Genomic DNA, 6,982 nt, shown 5'->3' with positions numbered 1-6,982 from the left:
AGAGTGAGGCCATAGACAGGCAGATAAAGAGGGATGAGAGATGAGATGGAGGATGCAAGAGAGAAAAGGGAAGGAGCAGCCTGTCTGCTTCCTCTGTTCCTTTATATTTCACAGAACTTTCAGAGCGGCCAGATATAAACAGAAGGAGAGAGAGGTTTGATCCAGGTCACTGTGGCCTGGTGATGCCTCTTTCTCTCTCTTTAAAGGTGTTTGCAAACATAAAGTCTGTTTGCTTTGGCCTGAAGCAGGCCATGAGCTCGTAGTTCGTTATGTCTACATATTGCTTGGGTTATTTTTAATATAGCAAAAACTTGAAGCACTCTAATTTATCAAGAAAGACCATGTGGAAACAGTCTTTTTATTCATCAAAAACTGGGAGGAGGACTTCTTAGAGGGAAACTCAGTTTACAACCTTTTCATCCAACCTGGTGCAAGAGGTCAAGTTCAAAGCACAAACTAAGCCAAAACTCTGACACTGTTACATGAAAAAAATGTATTTTAATATAGCTTTCAAAACAGTTTTCAACTGAGAGGAAAAAGTCTTTTTTGAAAGAAGTTCTTGATGATTGTGGACATCAACTTACAGTATATACAGTACAAGATTTTAAAATGAGTGATGACATCTAGTCAGTGTTGCACTGGGGATGTACCCATTTTTATTTTAACACTTGGGGAAATAGACTTAATTACTTCCTTGCCAAGAGTCAGATGAGGAGATAAGTATTAAGCCAGTAAGAGGCAATTAGCTTAGCTTAGCATAACTACAACCAGACATCCTTGAAAACTTTCATTTTTGTGCAGCTGAACATAGCAACACTCAAAGAAATTACCGTTTTGTTAAATGTCGGGATGTCAGCATAAAAACTGGATGCAGCAATCAGCTCTGTTAGTCAAGCATTTCCACCATGGTTCCACCACTGTGTTTGGTGCTCCTATTTATAGACCCAAATTGCATCTTGAGTGCATGCACAGCCACTGTTCCAGTACAACACATGGTAAGGTGGTTAGCCTTTGTGCATAAACAAACATATTGTTAAAACTTGATTTAAATGATTTTGGAGACACTATGGGGCTGTAAACACAACACAACACTGACATATGTCATTATAAAAAAATAGGCCCTTATACATTTCATTAACTTGTTGCATATTAACTGAGCAGGCACATTTCAGTTCCTGCCACTCCCACCTGCCCTGCAGTAATCCCATCTCATCATTTCCTGTTACCTGGTTCCCTACAACTACTTGTGCATGTGATTCCCATTCCCGCCCTAGTTTCCCCTAGTATACTCTATGTATGCACTTCAGTTCAATTCTGTTTGTATAGCGCCAAACTACATAATCATCTCAGGGCACTTTACATGATCCCCTTTTCAGACATGCACTGGAACCCTGAAATTCTCTAGGCATTACCTGGGGGGAGCTGTATGTGAGAACGCAAATGTCCAAGTCAGCTGACCTGGACCTCAAACAGACTTCACCCTGCCAGCTCCTTAGTACAAAGTCTGTGTAATGTCCGAGCAAGCTGGAGTGAGCACATGAGAATACAGCAGTGTACACTCCGGAGCATTCACGCTGAGCTAGTGGGCGTGTTGATGATGTTCTATCACGTGACTGGTGTGAAACTGAAAAATAGTCATTTACAATGAAGACACCAGCAAAAACATACATATTAAATATTAGGATACATATTAGAACACACACATTTCACTGTTTAGCGCCAGAAAATGAGCCACAAAACCTTGGAATACATCCCCCAAAATCTTGGCCTCTGCTCTATCCCACTGTAGCATTCAAACCTTTTTTCCCTTTGCAGTCTGTGTGTTTTTAGACTTTTGTCTTGACTGCAAGATGTTTTTGCGTGGCTGTTGCTGACCACCGCCAACCTGCTGCCTTTGTCCCACAGCATCCCCTCCTTACCTGACTTCATCTGCAACCCTCTGAATACAGGTGAACCTTTTCATAGTGTCTGTAATTTCTGCAACCTTGTTCAGTATTTACTGAGCTGTGGTGATACAGTTAAGTCCACTATGCACTCTCCTTTTATTCATATGTTTAGTTTACTATATGCTCACAAGCTTATTAGAGCTTGTTTGGTAAAAACAGCAGCCAGCATCTGGAAATGACACAGATAAGAGCAGCAAGAGTAAACTGAAACAGTAAAGTTGTCAGCCATAAAATCCAAAACAATGAGCTGAAAAATGTTAAGAAGAACTGGGGGGAACTGCAGTGCAACTTTAAAGTTCCACTTAAAAGACATTTTAATATTTATATTTGCATATAAAAATGCTCTGCTATAAACAATACATAGTCCAACACAGTTTTTTCTCAAAAATGTTAAGTGAATCTCTGTAATAGGCCTCAACATTTGCCCCTCATTACACATTCCAGTATCTATGAATATTCAAAAATATGCAAATGTACCTACAGATTACTTCAGCACCTGTGAGAGTGTTAGCACAATTTCAGTAAATAGATTCTAGTCATTACTGCTGCAGGATAGGATCTTTTGGTAAATAGTGGAAAGAAGCTCCAGGGTCCGGCTTACACCCAAAAAACAGCGCACTCCAGCATATTTTCTGTCAACATCCAACTTTGGCGAACACACTCCTATCACTCAGAAGTTAGCTCTGGCTGATCCCAGGTCAGTGGATTTAGGCATCAGGCCCTATGACAGATGTGTGATTATGGTGAGTTTATGGCCTGTAGAACCTCTAGAGTATAAAACAACTGGTCTCTGCCAACTAAACAGAGAAGAACCTGTCAACCACATAACAGAGCAGACCAGAGGTAGTGAGGCAGCTCTGATGCTACTTTCTCTGACCCACCTGATATTGCAGCAACTGAGTCCCCAGCTGGGTACCACGAGGATCCAAGCATCAGCAGGGCTTCACTGTAACCGCTCACTACAGAGACAAAGTCCACAATCAGCCACAGATCAGAAGGTCATCACTGAAATAAATTCACATTGTTTTTGTCTGGGTACAAATGGGAGGCGACCTCAAAGCAAAGAACATCCAGTTGAAACATTCCTTCCTGGGGAGATGGTTTCCTTAGAGAAAGTAAAGTTGTTAACAACCCAGTGCTGGAAAATATCATTAATGTTTGAGGTGGGCTATGTGCTGGAAGTTCAACAGTCAATTTAGAAACATTTTTTAGCTGCTTGGATAAAAATCTGTTTTCTTTTATAGTGAATCTTAGCCAATCACTTTGTTTCTGTCGACCAAGCATCTTCAGCATATCTGCAAGTATTGTTTCGTCAAACCTCCATCCTCTCCTTTGAGTAAATATATTTGGAGCTCATTTTGGTTTTTACTTATGAAAATGAAATCTGCAAAGCTTTGTTTTATTAAGCTTTATATAAAAGAAATTGTGATTTTAAAAAGACTGATTAAAATCTGTGTAAAGTTTTAAATTGTGCACACACTTTAGGTTATGGCTTGGTTGTACTTACTGGGGATTCTCAGAACTATCAACTTATTCATGGTGTGTTTTTCCACCCTGAAAATGTTTTCAGAGCTCACCACATCACAAGTGGTCTATGTCCTCTCGCTACAATTACTACAATTACTTGATGCACAATGATGTTAGTTGATGTTCTCACTTTCAATGTAATGATAAATGTTGAAAACAATTAAAGTAATCATATTTGTGATCAAAATGTGTTGCCTTCTAAAGGGACTTCAGTTTTTGTTTGGGACATGACAGAAATGGTGGACTGGAGTCACATGACTTGATTAAAGTCGGACTTTAGTCACAAATTTGAGAACTTGAGACTTGATTGGCTAACACTGGTAAAAGACTCAAACTAATTTTGACTTTATATTCTTGACTTCAAACTCAATTTAGACAAATGGCTGAAAAATACAGGCCCAGCTTAAGTCTTTATGGGGACCTAAGCAAAATTTGATTTAGGGGCCCTCCAATGCCTCTTTGCCACCAGTACTCTCAAATATCATCAGTGCATGATCATTTTGTACATGTACTGTAAATCTAACAAGTCCTTATCAATTTTATTAACTGTAGCTGTTTACTTACCTCATATCAGTGTCGGCCTGGCATGTTTTACCCTTCTGTGGTTTTTAATCTTACAAGTTAGCAAACTCACAAGAGTGGTACTGAGTGCTAAATACTAAGTGGCATTCTGGGTTCTGCTTTTTAAATAAAATGCTTCCCATATTTTTAATGTATTGAAATTTTCAAGCTGATGGGCATAGTCATTAATTTGTTGAATAACTATCAAATGCCCCAAAATACCACACCTTTAATGGGAATTTACCACAGGAATGCTTATTTTAGTGTCTCTGGGCTCAAATGCAGACAAGACCAGGAGGAATACAATACACAGGCGGGAATCTTTATATTGCAACTTGGACTTCAGTCGCATTTAAGTCGCATACACCGACTTGAGACTCATCTCAAAAGTGGAATAACTAGACAACTCAGGAGCAATACTAAAACTTAGACTAGTACGAACACAAAATACAATTAAACTATACAAACTACTACAGGTGATGAACTAAATACTACGTAAAGACACTCACAGGCAAGTAGTCACCACACAACAATGCAGGGTAAGCATAAACAGAAAACACAAGAAAGACACAAGAAAGAGGAAAATGTTAAACATAATATCTAAACTAACCAAGCAAAGATGAAACAAGGGAAGATGAGCAGAAACAGATGCAGTGAGTGTGAAGATGGCATCCAGGGCCTGAAACAGGAAAGAGCCAGGTGAGACAGAAAACCAGAGAGTCTCTGGAGAAAGTGAACAGGCAAAAAGCTAAAATATCTCATGGAGAGAACAGACCAAGTGTCTCAGGTGATAATGAACAAATGACCTGGCGACTGCTGTCTGGAGACTTAAATGCAGAACGAACTAATTACAGACATGAACAACTGCTGTGAAAAGTGGGAGTAGTGAATCAGAAAAAATGAAGAACAGGTGTCTGATGAGAACTGACTAAAAGAAGTGAAAACAAAAACCAGGACAGGGTGGAAGTCAATCACAATAAAATTTGGTGCTATACAAATAAAATTTGAATTTAATTTTGAATTGAAAAGCACAAAGCAGGAAACAACTGAAAATCATACGCATGTGTGGTAAAGTATACAAATATTAAGTCAAAACTACCTACACTAAATTTCATAGAAATCAGTCCTACAGCTGTCAAGACATTTCACTCGGACCCACAAATGTCAACCTGCTGGTGGCACGAAGTCTGATAATCAAATTCATTTGGATTCATCCTCTGGGAGGACTGGACTGGACCAGTATGGTGGACACATCCCCCAACATTACCATCCCTGGAGCCACATTGTATTTTTTAAAGCCAAACTACAACAGTGGGACAAAGAAGCTGTGACTGTGTCCTCATTTGATGGCACTTGTATGATAATCAAAACTGTGACTGAAAACATGACCTCTGAGTGTTCTTGGGCCTTCATGACACACTGTTGAAAGCCACTGAAGTACTCTGGTGTACTGGTTGGACTGAGGACAAGTGGAAATAAGGGTGCTTTTTTGCTGCCTCAAGCAGCTGTTATTTGGCACTGCTTGTTTCTCCAGGGGAGCTGAGGCCTACAGAGAAGGGACGCCAGCCCCCAGGCATAACCCCAGGCAATGTGTGTCAGCCATATTCTTGGCCTGCTGCAGGGCCAGTGCAGCAGGGAAATAATGACTCCAGTGTTCCGGGCTGAGACAGAGAGACACTCTCAGTCCAGGCTTTACTCTGGATGACAGCGCAGCCGATGCCGAGCCAGGTCAAACCCCGGCCAAGGAGGATGAGGAGGTTCAGGCCTGTCCTTTTGGCACCATGGAAGACCCATCTGATGTCGAAATCTCACCATTTGATAAAAGCAGTGCCACAGGATACAGAGCAGAAGACGTGACTGCTGGGAATGACAAAGAGTGAAGTGTCAGCAAATTAATTAACATGAGAAAAGGAGTGAAGCACCCGCCTCTAGGCATGCAGGGCAGAGCAGCCATCTGAACCAGAGGAGCTGTGTTCAGCTCTCTTTAACCAGTCGGCCAACCCGCGGCAGTTAGCAGCACATAAAAGTGTAATGAGATGTCTCTCACCTGGCTCAACATTATACCCTCCGTTTCAAGCTACCCAGAGCACCACCAACACTCCCAAACAATCTGTCTGTCTTCATCTTTGCTGTTAGGTGCTTTTTGTGGCATTTCTCCAGTTTATTTCCCAAACATCATCTGTCCTTCAAATTGTGTGAACATTATTGTCTTTCTTATCTCAGTAGATAACCAGCATGTCTCAGTCATGTTGGTTATCTACTACACCTACATTACTTGCTTCTTTTTATTTAAAAATGGGGAGGAGAAGCTTTACTTGTCACAAGAGAGTTCACCCCAGAAAATGTTTGTCTTTTCCAAATAAGGATAGGTTAAGTTGATGGCTGCTTTAGGAGCTGGGGTATACTTGAAACTAAATGTGTTTAAAGTTGCTTAAAATTGTTCCAAACTGCAACACTCTAAGGCAAAGTGAACAGGTAGCTGTCATAGACAGCAAGAGATGTTTTAGTATCTGGTGGAGCATAATCACTTTCACCATAGATACAATGATTACAATATGATTTTATTGTATTATTTTAAAAACTGTTAAATGCTTATAAAGTTACATGCAAGAACCCATGGATGTCACTCTGGATGTAGCGCTGAGTAAATTACATGGTAAATGCTGCTGGTTACAGGATTAGAGACTTACTTTCTTCCACAAACAAAAGCTGGTCAGTGATAGTAGCAGACTACTGAGTGAATATTTATGTGCAGAACTTCTGCATGAATAATAATAATAATAATAATAATACTTTATTTATATGGCACTTTACAACCCGCAAAAGGAGCACAAAGTGCTTCACAGAACACATAAAAAACACATAGCTAGCATAACAGACCTTAAAAACAACAAGAAAAGGACATATCAACAAGATGGATGATAAAACAGCAGCAAAAGAGATGATCC

General features: G+C 40.1%; 1 long non-coding RNA gene across 2 annotated transcripts; it reads right to left on the bottom strand.

The window, feature by feature from the left end:
- Nucleotides 1-1,378: 1,378 nt before the first annotated feature.
- LOC109963694 (uncharacterized) lies at nt 1,379-4,815 on the bottom strand. 2 transcript variants are annotated; one of them, XR_002275429.1, is made up of 4 exons: nt 4,645-4,815; nt 2,828-2,905; nt 2,490-2,667; nt 1,379-2,115 (listed from the first exon to the last, which is right to left on the bottom strand). It is a non-coding gene; the product is annotated as an uncharacterized LOC109963694 (long non-coding RNA). The 2 variants fall into 2 exon arrangements; XR_002275428.1 differs by lacking the exon at nt 1,379-2,115 and having other exon boundaries at nt 2,211-2,667.
- Nucleotides 4,816-6,982: the final 2,167 nt, after the last annotated feature.

This window comes from Monopterus albus, unplaced genomic scaffold (genome assembly GCF_001952655.1).
Source record: "Monopterus albus unplaced genomic scaffold, M_albus_1.0 scaffold77.1, whole genome shotgun sequence".
In the NCBI taxonomy this organism is placed as follows: Eukaryota; Metazoa; Chordata; class Actinopteri; order Synbranchiformes; family Synbranchidae; genus Monopterus; species Monopterus albus.
This window is presented reverse-complemented; position numbering and strand designations above follow the sequence as displayed.